General features: G+C 46.2%; 1 protein-coding gene and 1 long non-coding RNA gene across 7 annotated transcripts in view; one reads left to right on the top strand and one right to left on the bottom strand.

Annotated features, from left to right (window-relative positions):
* Positions 1-1,144: 1,144 nt before the first annotated feature.
* LOC111769066 (uncharacterized) lies at positions 1,145-8,981 on the bottom strand. 2 transcript variants are annotated; one of them, XR_011428812.1, is made up of 4 exons: positions 8,864-8,969; positions 6,222-8,615; positions 5,965-6,121; positions 1,145-3,899 (listed from the first exon to the last, which is right to left on the bottom strand). It is a non-coding gene; the product is annotated as an uncharacterized lncRNA (long non-coding RNA). The 2 variants fall into 2 exon arrangements; XR_011428813.1 differs by lacking the exon at positions 6,222-8,615 and having other exon boundaries at positions 8,864-8,981.
* A 109-nt stretch (positions 8,982-9,090) lies between these two features.
* The window catches only part of ATP13A3 (ATPase 13A3), an 81,626-nt gene continuing 73,969 nt past the window's right edge, over positions 9,091-16,747 (top strand). For 2 of the 5 annotated variants that reach the window (XM_070242714.1, XM_070242713.1), the window contains exon 1: positions 12,630-12,794. The gene's annotated coding sequence lies outside the window, so the exon portion shown is untranslated. Of the gene's footprint in view, positions 9,535-10,303; positions 10,333-12,629; positions 12,795-16,747 lie in introns of those variants that run through there. The other 3 variants (XM_014732823.3, XM_070242716.1, XM_023623520.2) reach the window with 3 other exon arrangements.

Here is a 16,747-nt window from a genome sequence, read left to right as displayed (position 1 = left end):
TTATATATAGAGTTGAGGCTTCCCTGAAGCAGAAATTCCATCTAAGAGTTCTAGTCTGCCCTCCCGGAGGACCGGCTCTGCAGATTCCAGCCTTGCTTCGCCAGCCCCATCCAGCCTGTAGGCCAATTCCTGGCAATAAGTCTCTCAATATATATCTCCTACTGATTCTCCTTCTCTGATTAATCCCTGACTCTTACAAGGAGGGCCAAGTTTACTGAAAAAAATGTTAAGAATTCTAAACCTCCTTCCCTACATTTATTAAGACTACAGGCTAGTTTATTCACTATTTATTGAGTGGCTACCACCAGGTGGTTATTCTAGTCACTGGGGCTATAGGAATGAACAAAATAGAGAAAGTTCCTGTTTTCATGGAGGTTTCATAGCAATAGTAACAATTACTGATCACCTACTACTGTGGCCACATGTTGTGGGGGATAAAAAGGTGAGTCGACTATACCTTCTCTCTTGCAGCTTGTAATCAGTCTGCGCATATTTGAATTGGAATGGAGGAGGGTGGAGCTGAGCGTGATTTTTATTTGTGGGAAAACGTAATTTCTAATAAAGAGATAAAATCAAGTATTTCAAGAACCCAAAGGAGCTATTAGGGACCCCTTGAAGGAATATTTGAGATCTTTAGAGTCCTGAGTCTTTTTAAAATTTACATACACCTTAAAAATGAAACCAAGGTCATAAATTTATTTAAAGGGACCCTAAATAAATCACATGAGCTTAAAAAATTATAAAGGAAATTTTTGGTAAAGCCCCAAGAGGTTTCCCTTTGGTTGTCTTCGTGGTAATTATGAGCTATTTCAGTGTATGTCAGGAGTGTAGAGACAAAGAACAAGGTGGAAACAGCCAGAACGTTCCTGGTGTTCTCCACCTTGAAGCCTTGTTCTCTTTCATTTTGTGCCTGCAGCTCTTATGAAATTTGCAGAACCTCGGGGTGCTTAGATTCTGCTTCCTAGACTAGATTACAGGTAACCTCACGGTGGAGGTGCGTTTTGGATCAACTCACTTTTGAAACGTTTATGAAAGAAATTCTTTGGCAATGGGACTTCCACTCAGGAGCTCAATCAGTATTGCCTTAATTGACCAATTCTGGTGAGGCGTCTTTGCTTTGAGGAAAAAAAAACCAACAAGAAGATTCAATGGGTTCTTTTTCTTTATTACTATAAGGAAGAAACTGTCTTCAGCAAACAGAAGGTAACAGCTTTCGGACGATCCTGAATACTGACCCACGGTTTATATGAAAATCTACGGCCCTGATGCGGCAACCAGGCATCCTTCTGACCTACGATCCTTTCAGTGAGCAATTCTTCCTTGGTGCCAGGAGCCCAAAGGAAACAGTCGACCACCTGTAGCTGGGCTTGTTCCTCATTTGCTCTAGAAGCCAGAACCGTCAGCTCTGAAAATAGGTCACAAGCAGTCCCTAAGAGGCTCACAGGAAGTAGCTGCAAAGGTCAGGGGAAGTTTTTAATGACGATCCAGGAGGACAGTGGGTAACAGGCTTCGAGGAGCTTCTCTGCTTGGCATCTGAAACAGCCACATGGAGGAACTGCCTCGGAGACAGAATGACAGGCATGGAGGTGGGGGCCTGCTGCCTGAGCCCCATAAAAGAGCAAAAAGCCCATGTCTGTATAGGAGATTCATCCTGCAGGACCTGAGGGCCGATGGTGAGCGATTTACAGCATCAACTTCAGAAATCCAGTCTAACAACCCCCAGTGGAGAGTTGGGGTTGGGATGAACAATCTCTGAATTAATTCAACCCTGAGATATCAGGATCCCATAAAGCACATATTTCTATTAATACTCATTTTCATGGATTATTTGTTACTCAAGTTTACATCCTAATGCTATTTCACTGACACAATTGTTATAGTACAAATGCTAGGGTACGGTTATAATCTTGACATTACTTTTCACTTGTCTTATTGGCCTAGAACACAATTTCAGAACCAGCTTGACCTTTGGGACCACCAGGCTCCTAATAATAACTATTGTGTCAGCCTATACAAATAGGCAGGACACCATAGAGTAGGGAGCAGCCAATGTTTTCTGTAAACAACCAGATAGTAAATATTTTGGGCTTTTTGGGTCATATGGTCTCTGCCACAACTACTCAACTCTGCCACTCTAACACAAAAGCAGCCACAGACAACATGTAAATGAACGAGCATGGCTGTGTTCCAATAAAACTCTATTTATTAAACCAGGCAGGTGCCTTTGACTTGGGGCCCTAGAGGTTAAAAGCATGCATGGACTCTGGAGCCAGGTTCAAATCCTGGCTCTATTACTTGCTAGCTGTGTGGCCTTAGAGAACTTAGTTAACTTCTCTGTGCTTTGGTCTTTTCATCTCTAAACTGATAACAGTACTTACTCTACAGTCTTGTTATAAAGGTTAAGTATGTAAATTTGTAAAGTATTTAAACAGTTCCTAGCAGACAGTAAGTGCTATATGTGTTTATTAGATAATCCGCCATCCTGTGAGGTCGGTAATAGTCTTCCTATTAAAATTGAAATTCAAAGAAATAAACATGTTACTTCTAAGAATGCTAAGAATTATACCTAGTTTTCCCATCTCCAATACAATTAGTCTTTTCTCATCAGAGGTGAAATCATTATATGTAAATACAAGGAAATTCCCTGTAACATCCTATGAGGCAGGCCTTGCCCCTAAAACCATCATCTAAAGGCTGCTTGTATTTCTCCTGTTCTTATCCACATGAGGAGTTACTATAAGTGGCAGTGTGCTGGAGCTGGTTTCTGTTGGCTCCTTAAAGCAGACTGCTAAGTTATTTCGTTTCTGCTAAGAATTTTGTGAGCCACCTAAACTGTTGGTAGCTTGAAATTAGCCGTGGTGGGGTATTTACATCACGAAATTGGCAGGTGCTACAAATCAGGAGTTCCCTCCTTTTGTAGGACCGATTTCTAGCACTCCTCCAGCAGGGGCCCTACGCCCTGAACACTCAGCAGCGTGTGACCCAACATATCCTACGGCACCATGGCCTGAGAAGAATGTGGGGCCCCTGGCTGTTGTTTCGTGGCAGAGGCAAAAAAAAGATTACATATTTTGCTCAGCAACAGAAATGAATCAGTGGTGGCCGCTGGACTCTGATTTCTAGACATCTGACTCACAGCTCTGCTCCCTGTTCTGTTCCAAAATACACACACACACACACACACACACACACACACACAGGCCTCTGTGGTTCAAGCTAAACAGGGACAGAATGGCATAGGAGCTAAAGGAAACAGAGCTCGTTAAGCAAACATTATAATCAAAATACTTTCACTGGCCACTTTTTCCAGAAAAGACAGGGAGTACTGTGGCATTTTTTTTAGCCTCTCTTAAGGTGAAGTCTTCCTAAAGTAAACACGTGTCCTCTAACCTTTCATGGAAGCAGCAGAGAAAACATAAAAGAGGGCTGAAGTCAGTCAAAGGGGCAGTGAGACGAATCACCTCCTCTTGGGAAGTTGTGGAACTCATTTTTCGTCCCTGTAAGATGGGAATCCTAACCATTCCATTGCTAGTCTGACTTAGTGGTTGTGAAAATTGATGATAATTTGTTACTCACTTACTCGGCACACATTACTGAGTACCATCATGGGCTGGGTCTCGGCCAGGAGCTGAGGATCCAGAGATGGCTTAGTTAGGTCCTTGCTCATGAGGCAGTCAGAGTCTGGGTGTTTAAACAGATAATCCAAAGACTTTGGATCCCAGAGGATGGGTCACTATGGCTTTGTTCAGTCATACTGATGAAGAGTTTGGCCCTGGAGCCAAGTTGCCTGGGTTGAATCCTGGCTGTGCTGCTGTTTACCAGCTCTGCGACCTTGAGTGAGCTATTAAACATCTTTTTCTATTCTGTAAAATGGGACTTTACGTTTTCCTCAGTTTCATCTGTAAACATAGAGATGATAATAGTACTTACTTCTTAGGATTGTTTGAAAGATTAAATGAACTCATACATGTAAAGTTTCCTCAGTTTCTCATCTATAAAAAAATACAGATAATAGTAACTATTACTTTTAGTATTGGCATTGTTGTGATGATCAAATAACACATGAAAATATTTAGAACTGTAGAAACAAACACATAAATAGAACATAGAGTGACGGAAGACAAAGATACTAAGCAGATACTTATTCAAGGTTGTAAATGCAGTGAAAAAGATGCACAGGAGAGGGATTCTTAGCCTGGGAGTTAGGAAAGACATTTGAAGATGATGTTTGAGATTGTAAATTCATTCATTCATTCATTCATCAGACTACAAACATTTAAAGATCTACCATATGCCAGGCTTCATCTAGTGCTGGATATACGGTGATAAAGCAAACCAACTCAGTCTCTGCCAGTAGCAGCACCAAAAAATAGCTTGGGGGGGAGGCCAGGGGGGATGCTTTACGTGCCCCTTCCCCATAATTCCTTCCCCCACTTACAAAAATGGACAATCTTAAAAAGTGTCATGCAAACACCTTAAGAAAAACCCTCAGTTCTTCTTCCAAAGAGATTGCTACTTTTAAGGCCCTTCTCGAAAAATTCTGGAGCTACAACTGGTCCCCATCTTCACAGAGGTTGAAGTCTGGTGGGAGAGGCAGGTGTCAAATACATAAACTCACAGGTAATTAAAATTCCGATAATCGTTATAAAGAAAATAATGGAGGTCATCAGAAAATAAAGGAAGGAATGAGTGGCTGGGGAAGGCCTTTTTCAAGAACTATCTGTTTTTAAGCCAAGAGCTGAACTTTAAGAGTGAGCGGGGCAAGGGAAAAGGGAAGAGAGAAAGAACAGGTTTTGCAAAGGCCTTGAGGCAGGAAAGAGCTTGGAGTGTTTGAGGAACTGAAAAGTGGCCTGCTGTGGTTGGAATGAGGTAAGGTAGGGAAGGAGATCTGCGGCGGGAGGAGGGTGAGGGTAGAGGAGTGCCAGTGAAGGGGGAGCAACGGGCAGGCCACATCCAACACTGGACACTGTAGGTCAAAGAAATTCACATTTTATTCTCAGTGAAATGGGAAGCAGTTGAAAGCCTTCATCAAGAGCTGTGCTCCAAGTCACACACACACTAGTGCCCTCTGGCTGCTGTGTGAGAATGGACCGGAAGGAGGTAAGGGTCAAAGTGGGGAAATCAGGTGGGTGCTAAGGAAGTAGTCCCAGGTGAGAGATGGAGGTGGCTTGGGTTATTCTAGTGGCAGCTGAGATGGAGAGATGTGGGAGGGTAGGAAATGGACTTAGCATTGTATTGGAAAGAATGACTCTCAGGTTTCTGGCTTGAGCAGCTGGGTGGGCGACAGTGTCTTTTGCTAAGGTGGAGAAGCCTGGGAAAGCAGCTGGTCTAGGGAGGAAGGGCAAGAGTTGAGTTTTGGATAAGTGAATTTACGAGGCAGTAGTGAGACATCATGTGATGGTGATAGGGAGGTATGGCCAGGACTCTGAAGAGAGAGCTGGCCTTCGAGTAATACGGCTGAGAGTCATTAACGTACTTACAGACGTTAGCTACAGCCGTGGTGGATGAGGTCACTGGGGGAATGCCTGTGTGTCAGCACTCCTACCCTTCTTTTGGGACCCAGACAGCTTTGAGAAGCTGAGGAAAGCTAGACTTCTTCCTTTAAAAGTATTGGTATTCAGTTTAAGGAGTTTATAGAGCCCCTGAACCCCATCCACCACTCTTGTAAGGTTGATAGACAATTCAAGGACAAATGATAAAACTTGTGTACAGAGAGAAATGGGCCCTGGACTGAGCCCTGGGAAGGAGCACCGTTTAGAGGGAGGATAGAGGAAGCACCCACTGTAGGTTGAGAAGGAGTAAATGAAGAGGAAGGAGGAATTCCAAAAGAGAATTATCCAAACTAAAAGAAAAGTGTTTCAAGAACGGGAAATGCATGTCGCTGAGAAGGCTAGAAAAATAAGGTGTGAAAAGTGTCCCTTGGAGTTGGCAACAGTGGTGACCTTTGGGAGGCCAGGACTGTACCTGTGAAGGGTTAGGTCTCTTGGGAGGGGGCATTGCCCCTTCGCAGAAACTGGAGTGAGGGAGAGACAGCGGATGCTGATGTGGGTTAATGTGTAGATCCGTGGGTGTTCCCTCTTGATGGTCTGCATTTTCTCAGTGAAACAGGAGGTAAGGTGACCTGGAGAGGGGAAGGCAAGCAAGGATGGGGCTTTTGAGGATGGAGGAGATGTGAAATAGTCCGTGGAAGGTAAATTAGAGTTTACTAGGAGGACTGTTACCTGTCTTGGGTTGTGATCATGGCTTGGGTCTTAAAAAGGGAGTAGGATCAAAGGAGGGAAGGGCTGGGCCCAGGCCCAGAATCATCCTGGGCGGAGATCAGCAAGCCTCCCAGGACTTCTCAAGACTCGCTTCACTGTCTTTCTCTCTGTCTTGGGCTTCTCCTCCTTTCCTGGCTCTGTTTTTTCCTCAGCCTATAAACATGCTCAAGCCTTTCCCAGTGACTCAGCATCTCCTCCCCCCAGTGTCCACATTCTCTTCTTTCCATACCCAAAACATCTGTAGCAGGGAATTTTTAGAAATATTTCAATCACTGTTTTTCTTCCTATAGTGTTCCCTTGCCTGGCTGTGTGTTGCCTTACTTTGAGGATTTTGGCTGCTTCTTGAAGTCTGGGGCTCTTTGTGGTCTTTTAAAAGCTTGAGGGCACTGCGAGGTTTGTATTGGATACCTTGTAGGTCCGCACTGCGGCCAGAAGCCAGGGGAACCTCTGCACGATTTTAAAGAGAAGCGCATTTTAGAGAGTTCGCTTTGGAGGCTGAATGGAGGCTGAGTTTGTCTGCAGGAGACTTTAGGAGGCTGCTGCAACGGTTCAGGCTGGAAAGGATGGCTGGAACTCCCGCCAGGAGGAATGGAGGCAGAGATTTGAGGTAGAGATCTAAGGAGGTGAAATAAATAGGACGAGTGATGGCATAAGGCAAAGGGCTGAATCAAGAATGACTCACTCATTCCCAGCTTTCTGATTCTGATGCCTGTAGATGGTGGTGTCAACAGGGGAGGGAGAGGCTGCTATGGAGGCAGAGGATGAGTTGTTTTGGTCATGCTGAGTTTGGGGTGCCCCTGAGATATCTAGACAGAGCTGCCTGGCAAGCAGTTGGATATTTGGGTCTAACTTTTGTGGAAGAGGTATAGGCTGGAAATGTCTGATTTGGCAGTTGAAACCATGGTGATGATGATGGGTGGAGGTGATGTCCCAAGAGTGCGGGGAGAAGAGCTGTGGGCTTAGAGTGGAGTCTCGCATTTAAGGTGCAGACTCACAATTGGTGGCACTTAAGGATGCCACCAAGAGAGGCAGCAGCTTTATTTACTGAGAGGGGAGAATCGGGAGACTGCACTCTTTTGGAAGCCAAGGCAGTACTGAGATGCCAGAAGGTGGGAGACAGTCATGTGAGGTGTCAAATGTAGCAGAGAGAGCCAGAGAGCTAAGAACTGAGGAATGCCTACAGATTTGGGAAAATGAAGGTCATGGGTTACTGTCGCCTGAGCAGGGTAATGGAAGGTTGTGTGTTTGGGGAGGACGAGCCAGAGTGCCAAGTGTTGAGAAATGAGGAAGTGGAGACAGCTGACGGGGACCACTGTTGAAGTGGTCTCCATGAGAGGGAGAGAAGCACTTGGAAGCTAGCTGGAGTGGGCACTTCGAGCGCAGGGTTAGCTCGATAGTTTTGTTTTTAGGACTTGAGGAACTTGAGCTTGTTTAAAGGCTGAGGGCAAACAGCCAGGAGCCAAGCAGCTGGGAAAGGTGGAGGAGACTTCATCCCCGCAGAGACAGCTTCTTACAGTTTGCCCAACACTTCCACACCCCTCATCTCATTTAATCATTTGAAGATCACGAGACTTGAAACAAACAAACAAACGGTGAGACGTAGCCCAGGGATAGGAAGAGGGGTGTAGTTCCATCTCGGTCCAGAGCGCGTCCACGCCACGTGGTGTGAGGAAATGCGCCGACTGTCCAGCTCCGCACAGCCCAGGACGGCCAGGAGCAGCGTGTGCCTGCCTCCCGGCGAGGTGACATCGGTGCCGTGGACTTGGGGGGGGGGGCGGTGTGCTGCCTCAGATGAGGTGTCACCATGCGTCGCGGATCAGGGGTGGCAGCCCCCGAGAAGGCTCGCCATGTGCTACGAACCAGAACCTGAACGCTCCCTGCCTCCAGCGAGGTCTCCCCAAGCGCGCTGGACCAGGGGCCGCGCGCGTGCCATCCCTTCCCTTCTTTACGCTCAAGCAGCTCAGAGCTCTGTTAGCGACAAGGTGGAATAACAATAACAGCGATGGCCGGGCCTCAAGGGCGCGGGCGAGGTAGACTCAGGGCCGAAACATGGCCGGAGCCCGGAGCAGCAGGTCCCTAAACGCGCCGAAGGGACGCCGCGAAAACCAAACTGGTGATTTGTATATCCGGCAGGGGCCCGGCCTCGAGATAAAGCTTCTGCGGAGGGAAGTATTTAATTTGCATCCAACACTGTCGCAAGAGACTCCTTCCCGCCGGAGGCGGCGGAGTGGGCGCGTGGGAGCTTTCTCCTGGGGACGCCTCCCAGTCCTCCGCCCCGAGGCCGGGCGCCGAGCCGGTTGTCAAAGGCGAATTACACGTAGTTTTCTGGTTGTTTGTTTCGGAGTGGGGAGGGTGCTGTTAAGAAACGAGAGACCTGGATTGGGAGCCAGTATCTGGCTTTCTCTCCATCAGACTCTGCGCAAGTCTAGTCTAGACCCCTCCCTGGGCCTCAGTTTCCCCGTTCGTAAAATGGGGATTTGGACTATGATCGTGTCTTTGCACGGCCAGAGTGGCGAATTCCACCTCCTCCTGCCAAAAAAGGCATCCTCCATTAGCAACCCTCTTCCCGCCAACACCCAGCTCTTTTGGGGCGCCCTCCTTACCCTTTCTGGTCTTCGCCCGCCTGGGGGGCTAACGGCGAGGGGGTGGCGGGGCCTGCGCCCCGCCCCGCCCCCTCCGTCTGGTCCCGCCCCTCCTGACGTCCCCTCTGCGCCCCTCCGCCCTCGGCGCTGGGATGAGGCCATCACGTGACCTCACATCCGGCGCGGGAGTCCCGAGCTCGCCGCGCGCGCGCTCTCCGCTCGCCCGCCCGCCCGCCGGCTCTCCCCGCAGCGTGAACCCGGCGCCGCTGCCGAGGGGAGGGGGGTTCGCTCCGTCGCTGGCGGCGGGAGGCCGTTTCGGAGTGCAGCCCGCCCCCCTCCCCTGCCGCCTCCCCCCCGCCTCCCTCCTTGTTCTCGCCCGCCCCGGCTGCACGCCACCGCTGCGGGCGCAGAGGAGGAGGGCGCGGACGGCCCTGCGCCCGGCTCGGCCCGGCCCCGCCGCGGCGCCTCCCTCGCCTCACCCCCAGCCGCAGCGTGCGGTGGCGGCGGCGTCTCGAGCCCGAGCGACCCGCGGCCGCCGGCGCCGGCCGAGGGCGATGGGGCTGGGCTGACGCGAGGCGCGGCGGCAGCGACAGCGGCGGGCCCCGGCCCCGGCCCTCCGCTGCCCCTCGGCTGCTCCGGCCAGGAGGCCGCCGAAGAGCGGCCCCAGCTTTCCCAGGGCGCCAGCAGGCAGGGTGAGCGGGGCGTGAAGCGGGTGGTGGTGGTGGTGATGATGATGGGGTAGGTCGGAGGAGGTGAATGGTGGTGTCAGGGGTGGCGGGTACCAGGTGAGCTTATAGGCGGCCTCCTCGGGCCGGAATCGGGCAACCCTTCTCGGGGAAGGTGTGTGGGGGGTGGGATGGGGAGGGGAGCGCGCGGACCGCGGAGTATCTGTCTGGGACAGGTGAGGCTAGGAGGGATCCACGTTGTGGGTGTGAAGGCCTGGTTTGGACACGCTGCTTGGCGTGGAGGGCGAGTATGTGTTGGGGCTTGGGAGTGGGGTGGTGGTCCAGCCCTTTTAGGAAGTCGGGAGATGGTGTGGTCGAAGGTGGGGGCATTGGCTGGGCGCTGGATGGCTTTCTGCGGATGCTGACTGAGGGAATCTCGAGTTCGTCCTTAGACGCGGAGTCGTAGAGCTCCTTGCCAGTCACCGCATTTTAGATAAACTTAAGTGAGGCCCAGAGAGGAAAAGTGACTTCTGACTTGCCTAAGGGTTCTCGCTCTGAATCTGGTGGTGAGGACTAGAAAAACCCAGGGCCCTCTCCTCCAGTACTTGCGTGGCCACGTTTTTTAGGGCCTTTCCTCCTCCCTTTTCTCTTCGCAAAGTTAGGTGGATGTCTGACCTCTTTTTTTCGAGGGGAGGGATGGCGAGGGACTCAGGTTGGGGATTGACAGTAACTCAGTTCGGGTCTTCCCAGTTTGGAAAGCGTTTGTGACAGGTGTTTATCGTTTCTTCTTCCCAAAGATCTGACAGAAACATCTGGACATAGGAGGTATGAATCACTCACATAATTAACTACTTTTAATTGTCAGTGTCTTGGAGCTATATTTAGTGGTTATATTAGTGCAAAATGAATGAATATGAAGTCTTAAACCTAGAAACAGAAACCTGTGTTTCCTACACATGATTCTGAACTAAATGAGTAGAACATTTGTAGATGGAATGACTATTTTAGATTCATGAGTCAGGAAGTTAGAATTTCTTAAAAATCTAAGAAATGCAGGAACGTTAAAGATTATTGCAAAATGAACGCTGTCTTCTAGAGGCTTTGTTGCTAAAGTGAAGATATTCTGTTTTGATTGTCTTTTGAAGGGCAGTTACCTAGTTAAAAATCCTCTTCCTTTGGCCAGAACTCAGCCTCTCTACCAAAGTTCGTGTGTTAACTTTGTTTCGCTGGAATATATGTGGCATTCTTTTCCTAGGAAGATTGTCGATTTGCTGAATAGGCCATGGTTGCCAAAATAAATTTATGTGGGCATCCCATTCTCATTGTGCAACCCTTTTTAAAGGCAAATCAGTTCCTGGAAGTTGTTTGAAATAGTAAGCTGATTATTGATTGTTGTTATGGAAGTTTACTTTTGCTACTATCCTTGTTTTTTTTTTTTTCATTTTCCACTGTTAGATCTGGTGAGGGTGAGACAGTTAAGTGAGATTTTTGAACATCAGTAGAACAGCAAATCTTGTTTTTGGTCAAGGGATTGGGTAGGAAAAGTGATGATGTTGTTTGGTTGCCTCAATTTATGAGGAGTACAGTTACAAAAAAAAATATTAAGTAGCAGTTTATTTTGAAAACAAGTTGATGGAGGCTTCACTTTAAGGCAGAGTTCAAATTATGTAGTAGGAGGCCAGGCCTTTGTCCAGGCCAACCAGGAAGCTTTATTTGGAGTACGTCTGGTCATTAAAATTTTAATTCACAACTGATTTGAGATAAATAGGATAAATTCGTACATAGGTAGTCTTTGAGTGTTCTGAGACTCAGTTTCAGCGTCCGGCTGGTGGGGGAGGTTCCCACACGTACAACAAGGAATTTTTGGACACCAGCAAGGTGTCCTAGAATTCAACTCAGTTCTGAAACTATCTACCCAGAGAGTTTGTCAGATACCACCGGTTAAGCGTTCATTCCTACAGGACCCCCTACGCATGCCCCTCTGACTTTCCAACACCAGTCAAAAGCCCAGGCTGGTACCTGTGCTTCTAACTGACTGGCTGCAAATTGGAAGTTCCCATGACCTCCTCTTTGGACTTAAGGCACCAGTCACAAGTCCAGTTTGTTACCTGTACTTCTGGTCAGAAGTGACCAGGACCCCCTTCTCAGTTTCTGTTAATTTGCTAGAGCAGTGCACAGAACTCAGAGAAGCATTTTACTTATTGGGTCACCTGTTTATTATAAAAGGCTATAACTCAGGAACAGCCAGGTGGAAGAGATGCGTAGGGCAAGGTATGGGGAAAGGGCTTGGAGCTTCCATGCTCGCTCTCTCCAGGTGCGCCACAAGTTCACCAACCCCGAAGCTCTCCGAACCCTCTCCTTTTGGGTTTTTATGGAGGCTTCATTACAGAGGCATGATTGATTCAACCCCTCTTCCCTTCACAGAGTTGGGGGGCAGGCAGTGGGACTGAAAGTTCCAACCCTCTAATCACATGGTTGGTTCTCCTGGCAACCAGCCCCGGTCCTTAGGTGCTTCCTCATTCACATAACAAAAGATACCTTTATCACTGTCGACACTTAGGAAACTCCTAGGGTTTTGGGAGCTGTGAGCCGGGAACTGAATGAAGACCAAATATATATGAGAGATATCTTTTGGTCGTCTGAATGACCAAGTATATATTTCTTATGTTAAAAAGCAAAATCCAACTGAGTAAATTTAAAGATCTAATTGGTTTTGTTAAGCAATTCATGAATCGGGCAGCATCCCATCCAGCAAATAGAGAAATACTGGGAGGAGTTAATAGAAAGTGGAAGGTTTTTATAGGAAGAAGAGTGGGGCAAGGAAATTATTAGCAAAAGGAAAGAAAGGATTATCTCGGGCCAGTACATCTTCTCTTTGGGGGGAAGAGAATGCAAAGGTTTTATCATGCAAATTTCTGCTTCTGTGTGAGATGGAGAGGCTCCACGTGCCAGATTACCTCATTGGTACTGACCAGAAAATTCCAGACTGGTTGATTAAGATTGCATTTCTTGGGAAGCTCAAAACTGCAGTTAGGTCAGGTATTGAATCTAGGTTTGGTATCGTGGGCTTTAGCGCAAGTGACGCCATTTTGGGCCTGTGGTTTCTCTTTAACACAGAAATCTCAATATCGCACCTGGGTCCTAGCCTAAAGTTTGGGAACCACAAAGGAAACCACCTTCCCCTTCCATCTCCTCTGCACCTCATAGTAGTACTCAAGCACACCTTCTCATCATCCAGCTGGGACCCCAGGGCCCCTGGCACCATCTCAGACCCTGGAAAGAGTACAGTAAGTGATAGCACTCATCACGCAGCAGCTGTGGGAGCAGGGCGGTTGAGGCAGGATGCTGGGGTGGCGTGGGTGGAACCAGGGCCACTTCCTTTCCCCTTGGGGCCCTGTCAGCCCACTGTTCCCAGCTTCACCAGGAGTTGGATTGGCCTGGTCCCAGCCCTGTACCCTTATCAAGTGAGCTGGTGTGGCTTGAAAAGACCCTGATAGGTGATGGAAAAAGAAGATCAGGAGCCATTGGGGCTGAATAGGGTCAGGGAGGACCAGGAGGGACAGCCATTGCTGGAGTGCGAGCTGCCAAGGCATGAGGGGGCCTCTGGGAGAAAGTTGATGGTGGAGCTGCCAGCATCTGTTCTCTTATTATTTCTGATAATAGTAAAAGCAAGGGTGGAAAAAGCCGTTAAACTGCAGTTTAGGCCCAGCAGTTGGCAGAGAAATGGGCAGGAGGGAGGGGCCAATACCGCAGGTAGAAAAATAGTTTCGTAGTAGTTAGAACAAAGCTATATAAGTCTGAACGTCTAAACAGTTCCGTCTGATGAGTTTTCTACTTGGTTCTGCTTATTAGATATTAGAGCTAAAATACTTCTGTTGGTTTAGTTAGCCCTTAATAGTTATCTCATTTTGGTAACACGTTTTCCATCTATGTCATATTTCAAGTATGGATTCTTACATGGATAATAAGTGTGTGTTGGCAGTTATGGCATATTGTATTAGAAAAAACATGGACTTGGGAATCATTTCTGACTTTCTTAACTAACTGTTTCACTTTGACCGTTGCTAATAGTTACTGAGTAAGCTTACTGTATACTAGACTTTGAATTAAACCCTTGACGTGAATTATCTCATTTAAACCCCATTTTACAGATGAGAAAACTGAGGTTCAGAGATGTTAAGTGGTCAAAGTCACATTCAGCTAATGTGGTAAACCTAGAAATAGAAACCTCTTGTCACATACAGTAACAGAGCTAGGATTCTGGCTGTCTTCCAGGTCTCTTGTACTGTAAGTTGTTTAACCTCCCTACTCATCATCATCATCTTTTTTTTTTCATTAACAAAGAATGCTAATACTTAGCTGACAACATATGTAAAGAAAGTGGTACTCTTCCTGGCGTGTAATAAATATTTCCTTCCCCTTCCCTTTCATGTACTGAATCAAGCTGTGCTTGTAGAGCATGGGGGTTTTGTAGCCACTTGAGTATAAGGTTTTAAATGTGAATATAGTTTATTCCTAAGATTAGTAGCAGTCCCAGGAGATGGGCTGTGATCAGTGATGTGGGGACATCCTGTGAAACTTTGTCTTTATCCTATATTTTCTCCCAGTGGTCTGGGAGACGATGGAAATAATAACTTTATACTTGTGAATGACTATGAGGAGATTGTAATTTTTAAAATCTTGGAAGACAGAATTAGAATTTCAAAAGCTCTTGGTTACTTGGTTTATCTAAAGCCGGATTCTGTTCACTGGTATACTTGGTAATGTAAACTAACTATGTAAGTACAAGTGAGAGACCTTGAGAATGGACCATAGGTTGAATAGGAGTTAGCAGCTTATCACTTATTCAAGATAACATTCTTAAAACTCTTAAAACAATTCACAGCGGTATGCTGAAAGAAGATAACCTGGTGTCTGACATCTACCTGATAGATCACTGGAACATTTGTTCCAGTGATGGAATTTGGTCTGCTTGGGCCCTAAAGCTCATCTGGTCAAATCTGGATCCAAGAGATAGCTGAGGGGAGTTAATCTTTGGTTTTGGAACATAGTGTGTGTGAAATGAAGCTAACTGGCCTTTGGAGAGAGTAAATGTGTAGTCATCAAAACCATTTCTGTAAGTAACTCACTTAACTAGTCCAGGAAACATGCCAGAAGCAAGGAAATAATTGTTAGTCTTACTTAACTTCTGATGATTGTCAAATTTTGAGAGTAGAGAAATTAATAGCTTAATCAAAATTTCTTTCTTTCTTTTGTTGACTCACTCCCTGTGGATCTTGCTTTTTTATTTTTTTATTATTTTTTATTTTTTTAAAGATTTTATTTTTTCCTTTTTCTCCCCAAAGCCCCCGGTACATAGTTGTATATTCTTCGTTGTGGGTTCTTCTAGCTGTGGCATGTGGGACGCCGCCCCAGCGTGGCCCGACGAGCAGTGCCATGTCCGCGCCCAGGATTCGAACCAACGAAACACTGGGCCGCCTGCAGTGGAGCGTGCGAACCCAACCACTCGGCCACGGGGCCAGCCCCTGGATCTTGCTTTTAAATGATCTTTTGACACTTAGATACTAGGTTAGGTAAGAAATTAATTTCTGGGAAAAATGAGTTAACTGTAAAGTAGATTTCCTGATTACATGATTTGGAACTGGCTGCTGTCTGTAAAATCTCTCAGAAATTTTGAATAAAAATATGTATAACTGTTGAGTGTTGATACAAGAGAGAGTTCTACTGCAGTGATAGCAAGCTGGATTGATTGACTCCTTTTTTATTTAGTTTTTCTTATCTTCTTCCAAAAGAAATTTGTGAGTTGGACATTGAGATTGGAAAATAATGATGCTAGATGGTCATCGATGGGCCATAGACTAGTCCCATCTTTTTGTAGGAAAGGAGCCTTGTGTCTGGAGTGGTGAGTGATGACACGCTAGTGAGGGGTCTAGCCTTGGAAGCTTCATCTTGCTGGGTATTCGTTCCACTCTTGCCTTTTCTTTTGTACCCTGTAGTAATGGCACATGTCAAAACTCAGTGTGGTGGGTGTTTTTTCCTACTGAGAACCAGCTTTTAAGGGTTGCTTTTGATTACTTGACAGACTTCGATTACATTTTTAGCTTATTTTAAAATAAGTCATGGAATAGTTCCACATAACTGTCTAGCGTGGCTTCTTTACAGCATCCCTCTTGCTCTGTTTTTTTCCCATTTGTGAAATAGGATGAAAAATAATGTTAACTTATTTTGATATAAAAGATGAGTGTTTTGGTTCCTAATTCTTTCAGATCTAACGAGCTGAAAAAAGTGAAATCACCTTTTATTTGGGGGCTTTGGGTCTAAATTCTCATTTACAGTAAAAATCTTATGTAGTCAGAATTACTCTTGAAAAAGTCCTTTAGGAAGGTACAAGTTTGAAAATTGGTTAACTGACATTGTCTTTCAGTTCCAACAGCCAGTGTTTCCTCCAGCTATTAGGATGGGTTACATTTTTGGTGAGCTGGGATCATAATTGGGTATATGAGGTCCCTTTTGACAGGTGAATGGGACTTCAGATTGACCGAGGACGGCAGATTCATAGTCCCCACGGCATTCTCCCGCTGACACAAGGATATGAAGGCAGGCTTCTTGCCCCCATTATTTGAAATATTTTTCTCTATTGTTTTTCTTTTTTTCTTGCGGCACAGATAGTTGAATGAGTGTAATTAAATGCTTATATGGTGTGACTCCATAGTGTGAATAATGGAGAGAGAAATTAGATATTTATTAAAATCTGCTTCTTCTTAGGTTGTACTGGGTGTTTGTACCACATGAAGAACTAGCATAATTAAAGGGCTGAGTAATAAAGTTGGGAATATTGGAAGACTGTTGGTACTTTGTAAAATTCTGAGTAGATAACTCAGCGACTTGTCAGTGTTAGTAGTTAATGTCTTCCTTACTTCTAGCAAGATCTGCGTTATTTTAAAAGAACTGTATAAGTGGGTTTCCATGAAACTGAAAGTATCTAAACTTAAACGTCACTCTGTGGATAGCACAGTAAGAAAATACCAGTCTTTAAAAAACGTTATGGTTGCTAAAGATTTAACAGTCACGCCCTGGGAGAGGGCATAGTGGATTGCTTAAAACGTGTGCTTCAGAGCCGTGGAGAGTGGTTTTGAATTCCAGCCTTATCACTTACCAGCTATGTGGTCTGGGTCAAGTCATTTAACCTTTTTCAGTTTTTTCTTTTGCCGAATGGAGGTAATAAAACCTGCCTTAGGGA

Source organism: Equus caballus, chromosome 19 (assembly GCF_041296265.1).
Source record: "Equus caballus isolate H_3958 breed thoroughbred chromosome 19, TB-T2T, whole genome shotgun sequence".
Taxonomy (NCBI): Eukaryota; Metazoa; Chordata; class Mammalia; order Perissodactyla; family Equidae; genus Equus; species Equus caballus.
The sequence above is the reverse complement of the archived record's forward strand: the minus strand, read 5'-3'. Positions and strand labels throughout refer to the sequence as shown.